Raw genomic sequence first — 23,111 nt, 5'->3', positions numbered from 1 at the left:
ATACCAGCGTTGGAGCATACTCAGAAGATTGCAGCGTTGGAGCATACTCAGAAGATTGCAGCGTTGGAGCATACTCATACCAGCGTTGGAGCATACTCATACCAGCGTTGGAGCATTGGAGCATACTCAGAAGATTGCAGCGTTGGAGCATACTCAGAAGATTGCAGCGTTGGAGCATACTCATACCAGCGTTGGAGCATACTCATACCAGCGTTGGAGCATACTCATACCAGCGTTGGAGCATACTCAGAAGATTGCAAAGTGTGAGACAAGAGGAGTATCGTCGACACCGAAGAAATAAATCGAAAGACGCTGGTAAATCCAGGGCAAAATTACGTAAAATCTGGATCCATAATTGTACAAATTCCTTTTTTTTTCTTTTTTTTTTTTTAGGCTGACAAAACTCAGTTTTAGGATATTTTTGAGTTGTAAAATATTTTTGGAATAATAAAAAAAAGTAATGATATTTATTGTGTAATTTTATTTTGACCCAAAGAAATGATACAATTGTATTCATTTTGTAAAAGAACCCAAGATTTTTAACACCTTGTAATGGCATATATGGATGATGACTTGGCAGAAATGTAGTAATGGTGGCTAAAAGTTGCCAGGTATTATGTTTATTCTGAATTACTGGACATAATTCATCTCTTTCCTCTATATAGGACCGACCAGGGGTCCCACCTTACTGCTTCAGTAGATTGTCCTCTATAACCATCCCAGGAAACGAAACTTAATCATCATCTTCAATTTCTGTAAAGTATATCGCAGTTTGGCATTAATATAGAAAATGGGCATCATGGAAAACGAAATTCAAGATCACAGAATCTCACACTATACACTCCTCATATCACTAAGGTCTGAACAAATAAATGAATAATATACTAATTCCTATAGGGATATTGTTGCTTACCATGTAAACTGTAAAGGCAGTACTGAGAAAATTATATACAAGGAATATATAACAGCTAAACGTATGGTCGTTATATTGGCAAGATCAATATGCGTAGAATTACAGTTGTATTAAATATGAGGAATACAATACATTAACTAGATAATTTGAAGAGATGAAAATATTAAACACTGAATAACAACAAAGATTATATATTTCAAGACAATTGCAAGCTGCTTTTAACTGTGTATATATGCAAATTATTTTCTTCTGGCATTATTGTGCAAATATTTTTCATAGTCTTTATATAACAATGTATGAAATATTAAGAATAAATTACAAAATGTATGTTACAAAAGATGGACATTTAAATTTTAATAAGATACAAGCGAAGTACTCAAAAGCCATTGGGTTTTAGCAACTTTTTTATGTCAAAAAAAAAAAAAACAGATTGAATGATAGTGGATATTAAAAGCAAATATTATCGATTTTGTAATATATAAAGACGGAAGTATGTGAATGACATGGGCCTAGATTAGACATGGGGTCTATCATTAAGGTCTGGGCTGATTACAGTTTATTCCAATGGACGAAAAAACCAGGAAATGTTTAAAAAGCTTTAAAAAGAAACAATGAAAGTTTAAAGAAACTAATAAAAGCTGGAGACAAAGAAATAACAGATTAATTATTAGGTTTATGAAAGGAACTATGATATCTCCAATGAAGAAGACGGATCATGGTTTAAAATTGAGCATGTGGGCATTAACTTATATGCTGTTGTATTTTACTAAGGATTACTTTATAACTTTTCAAATTGCCTTAAATTTAAAGCTATTAAAACTGCAATTATCTTAAAAATTACTTTGAAACCATACAAATTACTCAAGCTAAGGTAATTCCCTTAAAAGTTTAAACCCTGCAGGTGATAAATGTATTTATTACTGTCAAATGAAACACTTAAATTGAAGACGGCAGGTGTATAATAAGAGTTAGTCAGGGTAAGAATTAAAATCTGTCAAGAGTCAACCATGGGGATAAAAGTAGCAAAAGAAGACATTGAAACATCTAAGGCACCGGAGGAAGCCGCAGGGCCTACCGGAACTGCGTCACAATCGCTCGCCATTAATTCCTATTTCTAGCACGCTCTCTTGCCTCTCTCACATCTATCCTCCTATCACCCAGAGCTTTCTTCACTCCATCCATCCACCCAAACCTTGGCCTTCCTCTTGTACTTCTCCCATCAACTCTTGCATTCATCACCTTCTTTATCAGACAGCCATTTTCCATTCTCTCAACATGGCCAAACCACCTCAACACATTCATATCCACTCTAGCTGCTAACTCATTTCTTACACCCGTTCTCACCCTCACCACTTCATTCCTAACCCTTTCTACTCGAGATACACCAGCCATACTTCTTAGGCACTTCATCTCAAACACATTCAATTTCTGTCTCTCTGTCACTTTCATTCCCCACAACTCCGATCCATACATCACAGTTGGTACAATCACTTTCTTATACAGAACTCTCTTTACATTCATGCCCAACCCTCTATTTTTTACTACTCCCTTAACTGCCCCCAACACTTGCATCCTTCATTCACTCTTTGACGTATATCTGCTTCCACTCCACCATTTGCTGCAACGACAGACTCCAAGTACTTAAACTGATCCACCTCCTCAAGTACTCTCCATTTAACATGAAATTCAACCTCGCACCACCTTCCCTTCTCGTACATCTCATAACCTTACTCTTACCCACATTAACTATCAACTTCCTTCTCTCACACACTCGGCCAAGCTTTTCTTCCGCGTCTGCAACCAGTACAGTATCATCCGCAAACAACAACTGATTTACCTCCCATTCATGGTCAGTCTCATCTACCAGTTTCAATCCTCATCCAAGCACTCGAGCATTCACCTCTCTCACCACTCCATCAGCATACAAGTTAAATAACGACGGTGACATCATACATCCCTGTCTCAGTCCCACTCTCACCGGAAACCAATCGCTCACTTCTCATTTCCTATCCTAACACATGCTTTACTACCTTTGTAGAAACTTTTCACTGCTTGCAACAACCTTCCACCAACTCCATATAACCTCATCACATTCCACATTGCTTCCCTATCAACTCTATCATACGCTTTCTCAAAAGTTCATGGAGAAGGAAATAGGACAAATTCGGAGATAATTTGTTTTTTTCCTAACCATACAAACCTTAGCTATTTACATTGGGTTTACTTTCGGCGTAGCTGAAATGACGAGCCAATAGTTTTTAACGAGGGTTAACTACCCCCGCGCTAGTTAGCGGGGGTAGGGGAAGGGGTAGCTTGCTAGCCCTCCCCCCCACACGCCGGTTATTTGCTTCACTTCACTTAGAGGTAGGACTTGACTTGGGGGACAGGTCTGGCAGGCAAATATGTATAAATAGCTAAGGTTTGTATGGTTAGGAAAAATACAAATTATCTCCGAATTTGTCATTTGTTCCGTAACCGAAATACAAACCACGCTATTTACATTGGGTGACTTACCCCTTGGGAAGGGTGGAAAGTCCCCAGCCTCACTGACTTTGGCTTTACCCGGGGCCTCCGCCTCCCAGTGAGTAGCACTTGAGAAAAGGAGCCCCTGCACCTCACAAGTTCCTTGCTTCGCAAGGAACGTATGGCCTACATAAGTTGTGTGTGGAGGAAAGAGCGTGACTCGTCCTATGAAGTTGACCTTGAGACCTTTAGATAGGAATCCAGGATAGGACGTTCCCAATACCACCTCGTCAGGGTATGGGGGACGCGACAGTGTTAAACTTAATACTAGGAGCACAAGGAAGCATGGGTTACCTGCAGAGGTTGAGGTCAGCTATGCGGAAACCAGGATGCTGCTTCCCCAAGAGAGGGGAGGATGAAGAAAGAAGTAAGGGTCAGACATACTCTTTCATTCACGCAGACTAAAACCGGGTAACAACGCCCTCAACCTACTGTACTGCTATTTGTCCATAAAGGAGCCTGAGGTTAGACCAGCTGTTGTGCAACCACCACAGGGCCGATAGAAAAGGTATCAAGGCTCCTGTGGGTCACATCCTGCAGGTAGAGGGCTGTGAAGGTCGTCTGACGCTTCCAGACCCCAGCTTGAAGCACCTGCCTCACAGAGAAATTTCTCTTGAAGGCCAGGGACATAGCAATGCCCCTGACGTCGTGTGCCCTATGGCGACGTGACGGAGGAGGGTCTGGATTCAAGGCGTGATGGATAACCTTTCGAATCCAAGCCGAGATGGTATTCTTGGTGACCCTCCTCTTCGTCCTACCTGTGCTAACAAACAATGCTCGCACTTGAGGACGAACTGCAGCTGTTCTCTTCAAGTAATACCTCAGACTCCTCACTGGACATAGTAGCAGCTGGTCTGGGTCGCTTGTTACAGAACGGAGACTCGCGATCCTGAAAGAGTCGAATCGTGGGTCCGGCACTCCAGGATTCTGAGTCTTGGCAACAAACTCAGGGACGAACCTGAACGTTACCTCCCCCCATCCCCTTGAATGGGCGATGTCGTACGAGAGACCATGAAGTTCACTAACTCGCTTGGCCGAAGCCAAAGCGAGTAGGAAAGCCGTCTTCCAAGACAGGTGGCGATCAGAGGCCTGGCGTAATGGTTCGAAGGGAGGTCTCTTAAGAGCCCTGAGAACCCGAACCACGTTCCAAGGAGGAGGTCTCACTTCCGACTGAGGGCAGGTAAGCTCATAGCCACGTATGAGTAGAGAGTGTTCCAGCGAGGAAGAAATGTCCACTCCTTTCAGCCTAAAAGCCAAGCTTAAGGCTGAGCGATAGCCTTTCACCGCTGAGACCGAAAGGCGCATTTCCTCCCGCAAATAAACGAGGAACTCCGCTACAGTGAACCCTCGCTACTTCGCGGTTCGACCATCGCGGATTCACCACTTCGCAGGTTTTTTCCATAACCCATATATATATACATATTCCGGATTTTCCGGAAATTTCGAAAATACCGCGAAATCTGAAGACCCCCAAATACGATATTTCGTTACCTGTAATTCCATTAATACTGTAATTAGTAATATCTGCTCTTACTGATTGTTCATTGCATTACATATGATATATAATTCAGCACAGAAAGAAATAAAACACAAAAAGAGAATGTGATCATACGATAATACAGTACTGTATACAGTACGTAGTAAAATTAAATCGAACATGGAACACAAATCAGAAGCAGTCATACCATATTAGAATGGTGTAAGGCTGCTGTTGGCTACTACTGTACTACAAATGTAATGGATGTGCTTCTTTTCCATGAATCTTTTGTATGTATACGTACGTAGTACTGCATCCAATAATATTCTTTGTTGCAAAAATCACATTTCGAATAAGCGTACGAGAGAGAGAGAGAGAGAGAGAGAGAGAGAGAGAGAGAGAGAGAGAGAGAGAGAGAGACACACACATCCTACAAAAGAATAAAATAACATACGTAAAGCTATTATTATTATTATTATTATTATTGTTGTTGTTGTTAATAAAATTATTATTGTTATTATTATTATCATTATTATTATTATTACTGTATTATTATCATTATTATTATTATTATTAATACTGTACGTACGGTATATGCGGGGTATCTTGTACTTTGAGTTGGTAACCTACGCATCATATAAGATGGGTTGTGATTGGTTCAAGCGCTGATAGATGACGAATCAGAACTCAAGTTTTGTTATCTAGCCTGTGATTGGTGTTTTGCCCGCATCTCCAACCCGCAACATCTAGGTTCTCGCGGGCCCGGGTCGTCCACTTTCTCTTACGGCGTATCACTGAGTAGACGTTCTTAAGTTTGTGAAGTTTAATCTGTGCTGTGTGCGACTGTTTTAAGTTGAACTTTTTGTTGAACTTTCTGTTAAATCCTACTGTACAATGCCTCCCAAGCATTCTGCTTCTACTAAGGCTGGTAGTGAGCCTAAACGCCACCGAAGGATGATGACGATTGCTGAGAAGGTTACGCTTCTCGATATGTTGAAAGACGGTAGAAGCTACGCGGCCGCATCGCGCCATTTTGGAATCGACGAATCTACTGTTCGCTATATCAAGAAGGACGAGGCGAACATTTTTAAGACGGCTGCAATCACCTTTAGCAGATCAGCGAAGCGAGTCGTTACAACGCGTAATAAAACGATCGTACGCATGGAAGGTGCTTTAGCTGTGTGGATTGCCGACTACCAAAAGAAGAATATAGCCTTGGATACGAACACCATCCGAACAAAGGCTTTGAGCTTGTATGAGAATTTTACTGCAAAGGAACCTCAAGACGACGACGGCAACCATGCTGAAGAAGATGATGATGCAGATGAACCTCAACCAGGGACATCCACTGATTCCCAGCCTCAGAAACAACATTTTTCCGCCAGCAAAGGATGGTTCGCAAAGTTTCAGAAACGCTTCGCCCTGAAAAGCGTTTCCCTGCATGGCGAGGCTGCTTCGGCTGACACTGCCGCTGCTGAAACTTACGTGAACCAGACATTCAAGAATATTATCGCCGAAGGTGGATACAAGCTGGAACAAGTGTTTAATATGGATGAGACCGGCTTGTTTTGGAAGAGGAAGCCAAAGCCTCTGGATTTAAAGCATTCAAGGATCGCGTTACCCTCGTGATGTGTGGCAATGCTGCTGGATTTTTGCTAAAGCCGGGGCTTATTTATAAGTCGAAAAATCCTCGCGCTTTGAAAAATAAGAATAAGAATCTCCTTCCCGTGTACTGGATGCATAATCCAAAAGCATGGATTACAAAGATGCTGACCTCCAACTGGTTCCACCAGTGTTTCATCCCGCAAGTCAGCAAATATCTCGTAGAGAAGGGCTTGCCATTCAAGATCCTTCTCCTTATGGATAACGCTGGTGGACACGCAACTGATCTGTCACATGAGGGCATTCAGGTTGAGTTCCTGCCACCCAACACCACGTCATTAATTCAACCGATGGACCAGGGGGTTATCAGGGCGTTCAAGGCCCTCTACACGAAGAATACCTTGGCGGACCTCGTTGCGTGTGTGGATGCTGCCCAAGATGATGAGGATGAAGACTTTAACTTGAAGGCGTACTGGCGGCAGTACACCATAGCCACGTGCCTGCAGAATATTCAGAAGGCACTGCAAGAGATGAAACCTGCAACTGTGAATGCGAGCTGGAAGAAGTTGTGGCCCCAGATTGTTTACGACGACGAGGGATTTACACCTGCTGAAATCCAACACTCTGCAATACGCAAATCTGTGCAGTTGGCTGCCATAATTGGAGGCGACGGGTTTGGCGACATGACGACTGAAGACGTCGATGAGTTGTTGGACTGCCATTCCCAGCCCCTAACTGACGCAGACCTCGAAGACCTGACGAAATCGGCAAGCGAAGAAGAGAGTGAAACCCAGGAAGAGACCCAAGAAAATGTCGAAGAAACGGGCTTAACATTAGAACGGCTTGCCAAGGCCTGCAACCATGCGAAGGAGTTGAAAGAAATGTTGCAAGAGTGGGACGAGGATATGGTTCGGTCTATACAATTCTCCAACAAGGTCGATGACATCATGACTCCCTACAAGATGCTCTTAGATCGAAAAAAGAAGCAGCGGCAACAACTTCCGATCACAATGTTCTTCCAGCCTCGCAAAAAAGAGCCAGTTCCTCCTGCTACTACGCCTTCGGAAGAAATTGAAGAAGTTGAAGAGGTGTCCCAGGAAAAGACACCTCCGTCTGAAGAGACGTAAAATACTACTCATTGGCTGCACAGTAGAACACATCATCAGCTTCATCATCATCATTTCTACTGTGCAGCAAATTCATCGCCATCATCATTCAAGTTTTTCTTGAACTTCTTTCGTGGTGAGTACAGTAACAATCTTTATTTTTTTACTTTAATATTCTAACATTTTAATATTTATGCCTGTTTTATAGTTTAGTACTGTATGCATTAAGTTAAAGGGAAGGTTTTAAAAGTCTACATGTTGTAACCTATCATAGTTTTTTTGTTTAAAATTTACATTTACGTACGTAAAACAATCTCTCTCTCTCTCTCTCTCTCTCTCTCTCTCTCTCTCTCTCTCTTTCTCTCTCTCTCTCGTAAATTGATTCTTTTTGTTTAAAATTTACATTTACAGTACGTACGTAAAACACTCTCTCTCTCTCTCTCTCTCTCTCTCTCTCTCTCTCTCTCTCTCTCTCTCTCTCTCTCTCTCTCTCGTAAATTGTTTTCCTGCTTTGCTACGTACAATATGTACTGTACAGTACTGTATGATTTTATATAGATACGGTAAATTATATTTGTAAGGTAACATATTTTGTAAATGCTTTTACTGTAAATACTGTATCATTATTTATCACTTTCATCATGCGCGTTAAATGCCTTGTTTGTTCTGAGCGTGGTTGTTTACTGAGCGTACAGTACTTTATGACGCCGTCGTTTCAGGCGGCGTCATAAAGAAAAACATTTCATTTGGAAGTCCTAAGAAAAATTAATTAAAACATTGGTAATAACAAAATTAACATACTGTATAATCAATATAATCGATGCAAAAACTAACCTATACATATATGTGTACACTAAATGAGTTTGTTTCTTCATTATGATCAGAGATGAACGTAAACAAAACATTGGTTGCCATTTTTTATCGTGCTTTTTAGGCGTTTAGGAAACGCATGATATAAAATCGCCTTTAATATTTGTGCCTGTTTTAGTTTAGGGTGCTGTAGTACATGCATTAAGTGTTCTGTACATTAAAGGGTAGTTTGTTAACAGTACTACGTACAAGGGAAGGTTTTAAAAGTCCGAATATACATGTTAAATAAATAGGTAAATATGATGTCACTACTTCGCGGATTTTCACCTATCGCGGCCGGGTCTGGAACCTATCTTCCGCGATAAACGAGGGTTCACTGTATTGCTGGAATAGTGGCATCGAGTGGAGAGATACTCCTCCCACGACACCAACCACAGAAGACTCTCCACTTTGCCTGGTAAACTCCCTCAGAGGACTTTCGCAGGTGCCGAGACATCCTCTCCGCAACCTGTTGTGAAGAGCCTTTCTCCGTGAGACGCTGGACAGTCTCCAGGCGTGAAGCCGAAGTGAGGCTACGGCCTTGTGGAAGATGTTGCAGTGTGGTTGTCTGAGTAGCTCGTGTCGTGGGGGAAGTTCTCTCGGGAGCTCCGTCAGGAGCTGCAGAAGGTCTGGGAACCATTCCGCGTAATGCCATAGCGGAGCTATCAGAGTCATCGAACAGTTGACCGATAGTCTGGTCTTGTTGAGCACCCTCCTCATCAGACAGAACGGTGGGGAGGCGTACACGTCGATGTTGTCCCACCGATGTTGGTAAGCATCTTGCCAGAGTGCCTTGGGGTCTGGGACTGGGGAGCAGTACAGGGGCAGCTTGAAATTCAAAGCTGTCGCGAACAGATCCATGGTTGGGGAACCCCACAAAGTCAGGACTTTGTTGGCTATCTGAGGATCCAAAGACCACTCGGTACTCACTATCTGCGAAGCCTTGCTCAGACTGTCGGCGAGCACATTCCTCTTGCCAGGAATGAAGCGAGCTGATAGTGTTATCGAGTGGACTTCTGTCCACCTCAGAATCTCTACCGTAAGATGGGATAGCTGCTGCGAAAAAGTACCTCCCTGCTTGTTGATATAAGCCACTACCGTGTTGTTGTCGCTCATCACCAACACGGAGTGACCCGCCAGGGTCCGCTGGAACTGTTGAAGAGCCAGAAAGACGGCCTTCGTCTCTAGCAGGTTGATGTACAGGTACTTTTCTGATTCTGACCAAAGGCCTGAGGTCCTCTGGTTCAAAATGTCCGGCCCCCACCCTCCTTTTGACGCGTCCGAAAACAGTGTCAACTCCGGGGGGAGGACGAGAAGATCTACTCCCTTTCGCAGGTTCTCGTCGACCAGCCACCACCGCAGGTCCGCCTGTTCCGAAGGTCCTATTGGGACCTGTAGTCCGGGGAATCGGATCCTTGATTCCACCGGGACTTGAGCCACCACTGCAGGGATCTTATCCTGAGACGGCTGTTTAGAACCAGACGAGCCAGGGAGGACAGGTGACCTAAGAGACGCAACCACGATTGGGCGGGACGCTCTTCTCGCCTGAGGAAGGGTTCCGCCACCCTCCTCAGCCGTGCTATCCTGTCGTCTGATGGAAAGGCTTTGTGGAGATTGGTGTCTAACAACATGCCTAGATAAACCAGTCGTTGGGACGGCTGCAGAGAGGACTTCTCGAGATTTACCACGATCCCCAGATCCTGGCAAAGTCCCAGAAGCCTGTCTTGGTGTCGAAGAAGGGTCGACTCCGAATCTGCTAGGATCAGCCAGTCGTCCAGATAACGAAGGAGACAGATGATGTTCCTGTGCGCCCAAGATGAAATCAGGGTGAGCACTCTGGTGAACACCTGAGGTGCTGTGGAGAGACCGAAGCACAGCACCTTGAACTGGTAGGTCTTGCTGTCTAGGCTGAATCTCAAGTACTTCCTGGAAGACGGATGGATTGGGATCTGGAAGTACTCGTCCTTTAGATCCAGTGTGCACATGAAGTCTTGTGGTCTCACTGCAAGTCTGACCGTGTCCGCTGTCTCCATGCTGAACGGAGTTTGCTTGACAAACTTGTTCAGAGCTGAGAGGTCGATGACAGGTCTCCAGCCTCCAGACGCCTTCTTTACAAGAAAGAGTCGACTGAAGAAGCCTGGGGAGCCGTCGACGACCTCCTGGAGAGCATCCTTCTTGAGCATGGTCTCGACTTCTGCCCGAAGGGCTAGCCCCTTTACCGATCCCATGGCATAGGAGCTCAATGACACTGGATTCGCTGTCAGGGGAGGTTGAGATGTCGTGAATGAGATGCGATAGCCTTGGCCGATCACAGAGACCGTCCAAGCATCGGCCCCTTGTTGCTGCCACCTGTGCACGCAACTTTGAAGGCATCCCCCCACAGGTGGACACGCGGGGGGACTGCCACTCCTAGCGTTTGCGGCCGCGGCCGCTCCCTCTAGGAGTCTTGCCTCCCCTGGAGGACTTACCGCCCCTCTTGTCCTTGGCTGGAAAGGGCTGGGGCTTAGACACCACTTTCTTAGCTGCCGGTGCCTGCTTTGGTGTCTTGCGAGGCTGCTGCTACGGTTGCTGCGGAGCTGGAGGCTTATAGGGCCGAGATGCAAGGGCCCTTTGGAGGAGGGAGTCCTAGCTCGACTTCCTCCACCTCTCAGCTGTGCGTTCCATGTCCTGCGGCTCGAACAGATTCCCCCCAAGGAGGGAAGCGTGCCTGAGCCTGCAGACATCCACGGCGGGGACCTTCGGGTGGATCTTCTCAGTCACCGCATCACGACGCTTCAACACCGAGTTGGCCCAAAGGTTGGTAACCTGATGTGCCAGGAACTCGATGAAGCGAGTGCCCGAGACGAGGAAGGTCTCCTTAGACAGATCCTCGGAGCGCAATAGGATGCCCAGAGAACCTAGCCAGATATCCAGCCACGAAGTGGCCTGCATGACGCACTTCGTGACCTTCTCATGGCTCAGGATCTCCGACGCAGAGAACGTCACCTGCCGGGCGGAGAGCTTCTCAAGGGGAACTCCCCTAGCGAGCTCTTCTACCGAATGAAATGATGGAGGGGAAGAGCGAGGCTAGACTCCCCCATGATCTCAAAATACCTCCTCTGCTGGAGACGAGGAGGTGGGAGGAGTTTGTTCCCGGCAGAGGAACGACTGGAGGAAGCGAGACCCGCGAGTTGAGCATTGGCCCTGGCTCTGGCACTCTTCAGCCCCTGGGACCAGGGCAAAGCCGTGCTGGCCTTGGGGGGCTTCTGAGTTCCATATACCTGATCCAGGACCGTGTCCTTGCCTTCACGGGGGGTGATCACGGGGTCCATGAACCCTTTGAGCTGTCTCATCAGGCTCAGGACTTGCCAGAAGGCGTGCTCAGACTCTTGCTGGTCTCCTCCCTGTGGACTGGCAGCTAAGTCTCCCGTCTCCGGAATCTCTTCCTGGGGAGATGCGTGGACGTTCTCCCGGGGTGCAGCTGGATCCTGACGAATTCGAGAAGACGACTTCGGAATCGTCTTGGAGTCTTTAGGTTCCCTCCTGGGCGGGATACACGACCCCAACAAAGAGGTCTGGAAGGTGCCTTCCACGCGAGACGATTCCCCTCCACGAGGAGACGGCTCCCCCCTAGGTGCCGAGGGGGAGACCACTACCTCACTGGATTCTCCTGAGGACGGAAAAGCCTCGTCTTCAGGAGAAGGAGAAATCGCCTGCGAAGGGGATAGAGCCTTCCTGACGGACCTCTCAGGAACCAGCTTCTCCCTGGGAGAAGTCACCACGAAGTCCACTCCTCTCCTTCTCTTCAGCGGGGGCGAGGCTGCCATTGGCTTGTGTCCTTGATCGGCGAGTGCCGGCTTCATAGCCTTCACTAACGCCCGCATCAGAGGACCGAACCAAGACTGCCGAGACACGGACACAGAGTCCGAAATTCCCACTGGAGGGAAGGGGATCGGCGATCCTTCGGAGTGGACACCACTGGACATGCCTGTAAGGAAAAAGGGGAAGAAAGTTGTTCTGACCTCTCCGATGGGTCTTCCCTATCCTGAAAAAGAGACCTGCGCTTAGGCGGGGGCGATCCTGATTGCGGTCTGGCGACACGCGTCCCTGCTGCTGTCGCGAGCTGCGGAACCCGATGCGAACGGGGGTCGTGCTGACGCTCATGCATAGGCGACACTAAGGAGTCGCGCGCGAGAGGCTGTTGAAGCGCGGGCACGCAATCGCGCGGAGACAATCAAGCGTGGGAGTGGTCGCGCGCGGGCGAACGATCGCGAGGGCGAACGATCGCGAGGGCGTGTAGGCGAGTAAGCATGTGAGCACATGGGCGAAGAAGCACGTGAGCGCGTGGGCGAGATAGCGAGTGAGCGCGTTGGCGCGCCGGCGAGGGAACGCGTTGGCGCGTGGGCGAACGAGATCGCTCCGACGACCGCTGTCGATGGTGTCCAGGGGACCTGTAACGCGTGGGAGATCGATGGCGCGTTGATGAACGCTGGCGCGTTGGTGAATGCTGGCGCGTAGGCGAGCGTTGCGCGTAGAACGCGCAGGCGAGCGACCGCGCATGGACGAGCTGGAAGAAGGAGACCCATGTCTCTCCAGATCCTCTGGGCGCCGACGCGTAGGAGAGCACTTGCGCACAGGCGAAAAATCACGCGGGCGGTCAGGAGATCGCCGATGTTCAGGGGATAGCTGAACGCTCTGGGGACCGTTGACGTGCAGGAGATCGCTGACGCGCAGGTGAACGTTGACGCTTCTGTGATCGCTGGCGAGCAGAAGGGCGACGCGTGGAATCCTGTGAGGGAGCTGCCGGCGCGTTGCGCAAAGGCGAACGTTCACGAACGGCCTCAGGATCAGGAGGAGCGTGGGTGCGAGGGCGTACAGTAGCCTTAGAAGTACGCGTAGGCGACCGCGAGCGTTGTTGCGCTGGAACAGGCTGACGAGCAGGATCGCGAGGGCGAGGAGAAGAAGAGTCCTTGTCCAAGACCTGAACCGAAGTTCTAGGTCGCGCGGGCGAACGTGGGCGCACAGGGCGCATATCAGGAACTGGGAGCGCAGGTGCGCTCTGACGGGCAGGAGATCTAGAGCGCTCATGAGACCGATGGCGCGCTGGGCGCACAACAGGAACAGCAGGATGTTCGGAGTCCTCAGGAGAGCGCTGGCGAGCAGTGGGGCGACGATCATCAGGAGAGCGCTGACGAACAGGAGAGCGTTGGCGATCAGGAGAACACTGACGAGCAGGAGAGCGCCTGTGCGCTAACTCTGCAGAAGGGTGCGCAGGGGAACCCTGACGCGCAAGGGAAGCACCCACACCGTGGGAGGCAACCCTTTGCCCCGAAGGGACCGTTGCCCGTCGGATGACGAGGTCAGACTGCTATCTGCACCAGGGGCGGAAGGTCTGGAAGGCATTGGAGAACGAGATCGATCCCCGGAGTGGTCTAAGGAGGGAGGAGCTGCAGGCTGCTTACGGCGAGGAGAATCCCCATCGGAGGAAGGAGGCAAAGATTCAAAAAGGTGCCTCTTAGCACCCTTACAGGGAGACGGGAGGCCCTTACGACATACCGGACGGTGAGCCTTACGGCGAAGGCGGCCACGAGGGGGGTCGTCAGGATCATCCGTCCTCCGAAGGGGAGTCTCAGTCAAAGCGCTCCCCCGAGAGGGAGGCTTGGCAGAAGAAGAGCCCGTGGGACTCCCTTCCCTCTTCGAAGGGTGTACAGAAGGGGGAGGAGAGCCTTCAGCAACGTCATCCTCATCAGGAACCGCAGAGGTTTGCCCCGACCCGTCGGAAGCCTCTGTCACCACGACGTCGACGATAGACAGAGGATCTACCTCTGCTATCACCGGCGACTGCTTAACAGCGGCCCCCAACTGGACAAGGTCAAACAGGGCTTCCTTGGAGGGCAGGCCCTTCAGCCCCAAGGAAGCCCAAAGCTGAAAGAGATCATGAGACAAAGAATCATTATCAACAACCTCCCCCGGGGGAGGAGGGGGAGCCGCCCCGCTATGGGAGGCGACACCCTCTCCCCCAACCCAAGGTCGGGAAACAGAACTAGGGCCTGCGCTCCCACTCGGCGGTCTCTCCTCAGGAGCCGGACGAGGGGGAGCTTCGGAGGAGGTTTGGGCGACGGAAGAAGAGTCCCGAGAGCCTTCCTCCTTCAAGGCAACCACAGAAGGAGAACGGTCTCTCTTGGACTACTTCTTACACCGGCGGCCAAACTTCTCCCACTGGGAGGCAGACCACTCCCTATTTTCTCTGTCACACCGTCGGCCTCGACACTGCGGGCAAAGGGTGTGAGGATCCGTATCCACCGCAGACATGAAAGTACCGCAAGGGCGACTGGCAATACCAGGGCACTTGCGCATGATGGATATCCAAGGGTGAGGCCAACTTCAAACACACACAAGCTGAGGAAAAGCAAAAAAGATTAAGGCTGTCAAACGAGGACGATGGACAGACACGTCTGTTCATCGCCGGAGCCAAAAGTGAAGTGAAGCAAATCACCGGTGTGTGGGGGGGGAGGGGTAGCAAGCTACCCCTTCCCCTACCCCCGCTAACTAGCGCGGGGGTAGTTAACCCTCGTTAAAACTATTGGCTCGTCATTTCAGCTACGCCGAAAGTAAACCCAATGTAAATAGAGTGGTTTGTATTTCGGTTACGGAACAAAGAGAATTTCAAATATAGGACGAAAGCCATTTGAACAATTAACAAAGAATATGAATGAAACTGAGAAATGCTAAAATTTAAGACTAGCACAATGTACATTGGGACTATGAGGATGAATATCACTAGCCATCAAATTTTGTGTTAAAAAGAGATTTGAAAATTGAATACTTTAAAAAGTAGAACTTTTCGAATATAATGTTCTAGTTAACCACTAACCTTTGTTATCCTGGTGGTCAATTGAAAACTCAATAGTTTCTTGTTATCTACCTACTGGGTAATCAGCAGCCATTGCCTGGCCCTCCCTGGTCTTAGCTAGGGTGGAGAGGGGCCTTGGGTGCTGATCATATGTATATATGGTTAGTCTTAAGGACACTGTCGCTGTCCCTTTCATCTGCCATTCATGAGATGCCTTTAAACCTTTGGAGTGTCTTGTGGTCTCTAGGTTGAACATCTGAAAAAGGAAATAAATTAATATTCTAATAATTCTATCTATATTTACATTAAGTCATTCAATACAAAATCACAAATTTTAAGTAATTTGTATTTTTCAATATTAATCTTACCCGATAATCATGTAGCTGTCAACTCTACGGTCGGGATACGCCAGCGATCGCTATACAGGTGGGGGTGAACACCACAGCGCCATCTGTGGTCAGGTACTCCAGTACTTCTTGTCAACACCACCTCAATTTTTCCTCTGTCGTGCCTCCGGCTAGACCTACATGGATACGCTGTTGATTCTGGAGTTATTGCTCACGATTTGGTGATGTATTTGCTCTAGAGTTTAGCTTTCGCTATTCAGGAAGTTTTATCATTAGCTTAGCTAGCTTTTGGAATTAATTTGATTATTTATGGTGACGAAGAGAGTATGAACTCTCTTTCACTTTTAAATGGCCGACCCTTCCCTTAGACGGAAGTGTTGGTGTCGAAGAGAGTATAGACTCTCTTTCTTAATTTTGCTTAACAAAAGTTATAGATTTATTTTATATCTCTCCGCCTTTTATAGGCCTCTTCGATTAACTTCCTTTTATTATAAACTTATTAAAATTAATTTTTATATTTGTTTATATTCGACCTTTCCTAATAGTAGGCGGTCTTTTCTTGGAACCGAAGTTAATTTACATTGAGCCCGTCATTTCGTTTTTACCTGTTAACATATTATGCTATTTTAATGTTTTTGAAAGAATTTCTTTGATAGTCTCGTACTGTTTTCAAAGTTGAACTAACGTTTTGTTTTGTCTCTGCAGTTGTTGACGTTCAGAACGTTCAACTTGCGCTCTATCGTCACGATAGAGAGAGAGCATTCACGGTGTCACGTTGCCGTAAGAGTAAACCGATTCTAGCGTTTTGTTCATTCTTTCTTAGCTTAAATGGTTTTAATTCTAATAAAGGAACTTTTTATTTGGGAAATCTTTCAGTTTTTTTCCTTTAACAATAATATGTTTTAACGATATATATAATTGGGCTCTTCTCTCAGGTTCTAAGTCAAGAGAGAGAGAGAGAGAGATAGAGACGGAGGGAGAGAGAGGAGGATAAACGTTTCGTTCAAGCGGGTAACGTTGTTATCGTTTTTGCTCTTCTCCCTAGTCTCTTTAGGGGAAGAAGGTAAACGTTTCTAGAGTTTTATTCTTGTTCTCAAGCTTTATGCGGTGAGAGATTTTAAACGTAGTTTATTTGATCTAGTGTTTAGTCTCTTTTCCAGCCACTGAATTATTTATCTTTCATTATGTTTTTCTGTTACATTGTAATACTGTTTTCGCAATTACTAACATTTAATGAAGGATAGAATTGCGTGTTTCAGGTACAAACCACTTAAAGTTTCGAGTTCAGTGAAATAAGTGCAAACAGAAAATCAAAAGTGATAAAGTGATAAGCGCAAAGTGTTACAGTGTTGCGTTCGAGGGTTCGTCTGTTCGTGCCAGTTGTTCGCCTAGTCTGGGACCTCTTACAAGCTCCCAAGCCCAGGGGAGAAGTAATGTCGAAGGACTTATGGGTTCAGCAGGCCTTGATCGACGAACAGACGTTTCCCTCCGTGGTTTCGGGTGTATCTACACACGTTGCCGACGTGATCACCCCACCCACACAAAGACGAGAGAGCCCTTTTATTCCTCGTCTGCGGAAGAGGTTTCTCGCAGAAACCATGGACCAAATCTTGCAGCTTTTAAGTGCAAGTCGGTCCCTTCCGCGCAAGTCCAACTCCTAGGTGGTGCCATTAGCACTGGGTCAGTTCGGACTTGCTGCAGTACGACAACTGCACACCTCCCAGAGAGGCAAGGTGGTATCGCAACAGGCAGTAACTCTGTCTGTTGCCGCACCAGCTGTTTTAGACCCTCAGTCTCAACGGACAGTAGCTCCGTTTGTTGTTGTCTTTCTTTAACTCTAGTGGTCTATGCTGCAGACAATGCAGTCTCAGCTTGCGGTGTTGATGCAGGAGTTTCAGGCAGAGAAGGTTAGCACACCTTCTCCTGCGAGCGCTCCTCCACCTCTGCGCAGTCCACCCTGCCAGACGTATGATGTTGAGGTTCCTCAACCAGCCTCCATGCGTGAGCTGCCGCTTTGGGAGTTGCCAGATACCAGCGCTGTGCAGCAACCTCCACTTTCCTTGAGGCAGGAGCCTCTTGCTATGCGGCAACCTCCTCAACACTTGAGGCAGGAGCCTTATGCTTTGCATCCACCATCCTTGAGGCAGCAACCTCAACTCTTGCGGCAGCCACCTCAACTCTTGAGGCAAGAACCTCAACTCTTGAGGCGAGAACCTCAACTCTCGAGGCTAGCACCTCAACTCTTGAGGCAAGAACCTCAACTCTTGCGGCAGCCACCTCAACTCTTGAGGCAAGAACCTCAACTCTTGAGGCAAGAGCCTCAACTCTTGAGGCAAGAACCTCAACTCTTGAGGCAAGAGCCTCAACTCTTGAGGCAAGAGCCTCAACTCTTGAGGCAAGAACCTCAACTCTTGAGGCAAGAACCTCAACTCTTGAGGCAAGAACCTCAACTCTTGAGGCAAGAGCCTCAACTCTTGAGGCAAGAACCTCAACTCTTGAGGCAAGAGCCTCAACTCTTGAGGCAGACGCAACTCTTGAGGCAGGAACCTCATGCTATGAGGCAGCCGCCTCAACGCATGCAGCAACCGCATTCTTCACAGCATGAGCCTCTCTCTGCGCAGCTACCTCCTCAACCCTTGAGGCAGACGCAACTCTTGAGGCAGGAACCTCACAGGAGCCTCATGCTATGCGGCATCCTCCTCAAACCATGAGGCAGGAGCCTCATGCTATGCGGCATCCTCCTCAACCCATGAGGCAGGAGCCTCATACTATGCGGCATCCTCCTCAACCCATGAGGCAGGAGTCTCATGCTATGAGGAGCCTCATGCTATGCGGCATCCTCCTCAAACCATGAGGCAGGAGCCTCATGCTATGCGGCAACCGCCTCAACCCATGAGGCAGGAGCCTCATACTATGCGGCATCCTCCTCAACGCATGCGGCATGAGCCTCATCCCTTGCAGCATGAGCCTCATCCCATGCAGCATGAGCCTCATACCATGCAGCATGAGCCTCATCCCATGCAGCATGAGCCTCATCCCATGCAGCATGAGCCTCATCCCATGCAGCATAAGTCGCACGCCATGCAACATGCTCTGCTTACCTTACAGCATGCTCTACATACAGCATGCTCTGCATACAGCATGCTCTGCATACCTTACCGCATGCTCCTCAGTCACACATCTTTGGTTGTTGCCAACTCACTAGACTGTCAAGCAGTTTCATAACGTTGCCTTCTAGTCTGCTGCTTTTGCACCAGTGAAACCCTCACTGAGAGAACTTAGCTTTTCTCGGATATGGTTCCTGTAGATGAGAAAGTGCTATTCTCCCTCCTTCTGATATTCCCTTGAGGACTCTGTCATTTGGAGAGGAGCCTTTAGCTGCTTAGCCTCCTATGGACTTTTATTTAAGCATAACATGCTTCCAGGGAGGGTAATGGTTCCACTTCAGTCGCTAACCCCGTCTGTTACCACACCTGCTCCCATAGACCTTGAGCTTTGTTGCAAGACATGTAGTCCAAGCTTAGTCCTTGTTAGAGGATTTTTTGTTTACGGAGTCAGTGTGTCACTGGGAAGACGTTCAACAACCAGCAGAAGTGACTTGTTGTGACGCAGTGCGGCAACCTCAGCAACCCGATAAGGAGTTGTCTGTACGACCCAGACAGTCTAGACAGCTTCGGGTTGTCGCGGTACTTCCTCGCTTCCCCATGGTTGACAGTTCACAGACTGTGCAGCAGTACCATGATCTTGTGTCCGGCTCCGTCAGACGACTAGCTTTTAAGAGCTCCCACAAGTCGTCGCTGTCCGGAGATTCTCAGATGGACTATGGATCTGACCTAGGAACTGGGCCTCCTGGTCAATTTTGAGGAGTCCCAGCTCGTCCCATCCCAGACCATTGTCTACCTGGGTATGGATCTTCAGAGTCGAGCTTTTCGGGCTTTTCCGTCGGCCCCAAGGATCTATTAAGCCCTAGATTGCATCCAGAGCATGCTGAGAAGGAACCGATGCTCAGTCAGGTAGTGGATGAGTCTAACAGGGACACTTTCATCGCTGGCCCTGTTCATCGAGTTAGGGGGACGCCACCTCCGCCCCCTTCAGTATCATCTAGCGGCTCACTGGATAAGGGACATGACGCTAGAGACGATCTCAGTTCCTGTTTCCGAAGAGAGGAGGTCTACTCTCACGTGGTGAAAGAACAGCTTTCTTCTCAAGGAAGTCTACCTTTGGCTGTTCAGAAACCCGACCGCCGTCTCTTCTCTGACGCTTCAGACACGGGCTGGGGTGCGACTTTGGACGGACAGGAATGCTCGGGAACATGGAATCAGGAGCTAAGGACACTTCACATCTATTGCAAGGAGCTGTTGGCGGTTCATCTGGCCTTGATAAACTTCAAGTCCCTCCAGCTTAACAAGGTGGTGGAGGTGGACTCTGACAACACCACAGCCTTGGCTTACATCTCCAAGCAGGGAGGGACTCATTCGTGGAAGTTGTTCTAGATCGCAAGGGACCTCCTCATCTGGTTAAAAGATCGAAAGCTCACGCTGGTAACGAGGTTCATTCAGGGCGATATGAATGTCATGGCAGATCGCCTTAGCCGGAAGGGTCAGGTCATCCCCACAGAGTGGACCCTTCACAAGAATGTTTGCAGCAGACTTTGGGCCCTGTGGGGTCAGCCAACCATAGATCTGTTCGCTACCTCGATAACCTAGAGACTCCCGTTGTATTGTTCTCCGATTCCAGACCCAGCAGCAGTTCACGTGGATGCTTTTCTGCTGGATTGGTCCCATCTCGACCTGTATGCATTCCCGCCGTTCAAGATTGCCAACAGGGTACTTCAGAAGTTCGCCTCTCGCAAAGGGACACGGCTGACGTTGGTTGGCTCCGCTCTGGCCCGCGAGAGAATGGTTCATAGAGGTACTGCAATGGCTGGTCGACATTCCCAGGACTCTTCCTCTAGGAGTGGACCTTCTACGTCTACCTCACGTAAAGAAGGTACATCCAAACCTCCACGCTCTTCGTATGACTGCCTTCAGACTTTCGAAAGACTCTCAAGAGCTAGGGGCTTTTCGAAGGAGGCAGCCAGAGCGATTGCCAGAGCAAGGAGGACATCCACTCTCAGAGTCTATCAGTCTAAGGGGAAGTCTTCCGAAGCTGGTACAAGGCCAATGCAGTTTCCTCATCCAGTACCACTGTAACCCAGATTGCTGACTTCCTGTTACATCTAAGGAACGTAAGATCCCTTTCAGCTCCTACGATTAAGGGTTACAGAAGTATGTTGGCAGCGGTTTTCCGCCACAGAGGCTTGGATCTTTCCACCAACAAAGATCTACAGGACCTCCTTAGGTCTTTTGAGACCTCAAAGGAACGTCGGTTGTCCACTCCAGGCTGGAATCTAGACGTGGTCCTAAGGTTCCTTATGTCATCGAGATTTGAACCTCTCCAATCAGCCTCTTTTAAGGACCTCACATTAAAAACTCTTTTCCTCGTGTGCTTTACAACAGCTAAAAGAGTAAGTGAGATCCACGCCTTCAGCAGGAACATAGTTTTCACATCTGAAACGGCTACATGTTCCTTGCAGCTCGGTTTTTTGCTAAAACGAGCTTCCTTCACGTCCTTGGCCTAAGTCGTTCGAGATCCCAAACCTGTCCAACTTGGTGGGGGACGAACTGGAGAGAGTACTTTGCCCAGTTAGAGCTCTTAGGTACTATCTAAAAAGGTCATAACCTTTACGAGGACAATCAGAAGCCTTATGGTGTGCTATCAAGAAGCCTTCTCTTCCAAGGTCTAAGAACTCAGTTTCTTACCTATTCAGGCTCCTGATTAGGGAAGCACATTCTCATCTGAAGGAAGAAGACCTTGCTTTGCTGAAGGTAAGGACACATGAAGTGAGAGCTGTGGCTACTTCAGTGGCCCTCAAACAGAACCGTTCTCTGCAGAGTGTTATGGATGCAACCTATTGGAGAAGCAAGTCAGTGTTCGCATCATTCTATCTCAAAGATGTCCAGTCTCTTTACGGGAACTGCTACACCCTGGGACCATTCGTAGCAACGAATGCAGTAGTAGGCGGGGGCTCAGCCACTACATTCCCATAATCCCATAACCTTTTTAACCCTTCTCTTGAATACTTTTTATGGGTTGTACGGTCGGCTAAGAAGCCTTCCACATCCTTGTTGATTTGGTGGGTGGTCAATTCTTTCTTGAGAAGCGCCGAGGTTAAAGGTTGTGATGAGGTCCTTTAGTATGGGTTGCAGCCCTTTATACTTCAGCACCTAAGAGTCGTTCAGCATCCTAAGAGGACCGCTACGCTCAGTAAGGAAGACGTACTTAATAAAGGCAGAGTAATGGTTCAAGTCGTCTTCCTTACCAGGTACTTATTTATTTTATGTTATTTTTGAATAACTAATAAAATAAAATACGGGATACTTAGCTTCTTTGTTAACATGTATGCTGGTCTCCATCCACCACCCTGGGTGTGAATCAGCTACATGATTATCGGGTAAGATTAATATTGAAAAATGTTATTTTCATTAGTAAAATAAATTTTTGAATATACTTACCCGATAATCATGATTTAATTGACCCACCCTTCCTCCCCATAGAGAACCAGTGGACCGAGGAAAAAATTGAGGTGGTGTTGACAAGAAGTACTGGAGTACCTGACCACAGATGGCGCTGTGGTGTTCACCCCCACCTGTATAGCGATCGCTGGCGTATCCCGACCGTAGATTTCTGTCGGCAACAGAGTTGACAGCTACATGATTATCGGGTAAGTATATTCAAAAATTTATTTTACTAATGAAAATAACATTTTTCCTAACAGTACTTACCTCGAACTACTTTCTTAGGAGAGTCTGGGATCGCCTCCCATCCGACCAGAATTTTGTGTAGTTTACCCTTTTCCCGTTTTCTATGGGGGTAGTCTCTGGCGGAGTGATACGCGCCCAGAGACGACCCGGGGTCAGAGAGCATGCTTTCTCAGGTCTCGCTCCTCAGTAAGTTTTGGTAGAAAGAGGATATCCTCTCTCTATTAAATCCTGTAAGGCACTCGGGGAAGAACGGGTGGGCCATAACCCGAAAGTAGTTTGAGGTAAGTACTGTTACGAAAAATACAAATTACTTAAAATTTGTGATTTGTTCCAACCCTGAGTACTTACCTCGAACTACTTTCTTAGGAGACTTATACTTTAGGAGGTGGGAGTGTACTGCAGGGATCAGACCGGGATGATGGAAGCAACAAGGGGGAAAACCTAGATAGGGGACTAGGTTCCGATGACCCACAGATAGAAAACACTCGAAAATAGGGAAGACTACCCAAAAAACTAACTTAGTGTCTAAGTGGCTTACCTCTGTAAAACAAACGCCTTGGAGACGTATTCCTTCACTGACGATATATCCCATGGTAGATAACCCTTTTACCCCAGGCTCTTTGGAAATTTCCAACCCTTAACCCCCCCGGGGGTTATTT

The 23,111-nt window shown here is 47.7% G+C and overlaps 1 protein-coding gene across 5 annotated transcripts in view; it reads right to left on the bottom strand.

The window, feature by feature from the left end:
• Positions 1 to 489: 489 nt before the first annotated feature.
• LOC137638206 (elongator complex protein 2-like) overlaps positions 490 to 23,111 on the bottom strand; it is a 235,971-nt gene continuing 213,349 nt past the window's right edge. For 4 of the 5 annotated variants that reach the window (XM_068370290.1, XM_068370287.1, XM_068370288.1 and 1 more), the window contains 2 exons: positions 15,324 to 15,558; positions 490 to 753 (listed from right to left, as the gene is read on the bottom strand). The gene's annotated coding sequence lies outside the window, so the exon portion shown is untranslated. The remainder of the gene's footprint in view (positions 754 to 15,323; positions 15,559 to 23,111) is intronic. The other variant, XM_068370289.1, reaches the window with a different exon arrangement.

Source organism: Palaemon carinicauda, chromosome 3 (genome assembly GCF_036898095.1).
Source record: "Palaemon carinicauda isolate YSFRI2023 chromosome 3, ASM3689809v2, whole genome shotgun sequence".
Classification (NCBI taxonomy): Eukaryota; Metazoa; Arthropoda; class Malacostraca; order Decapoda; family Palaemonidae; genus Palaemon; species Palaemon carinicauda.
The sequence above is the reverse complement of the archived record's forward strand: the minus strand, read 5'-3'. Positions and strand labels throughout refer to the sequence as shown.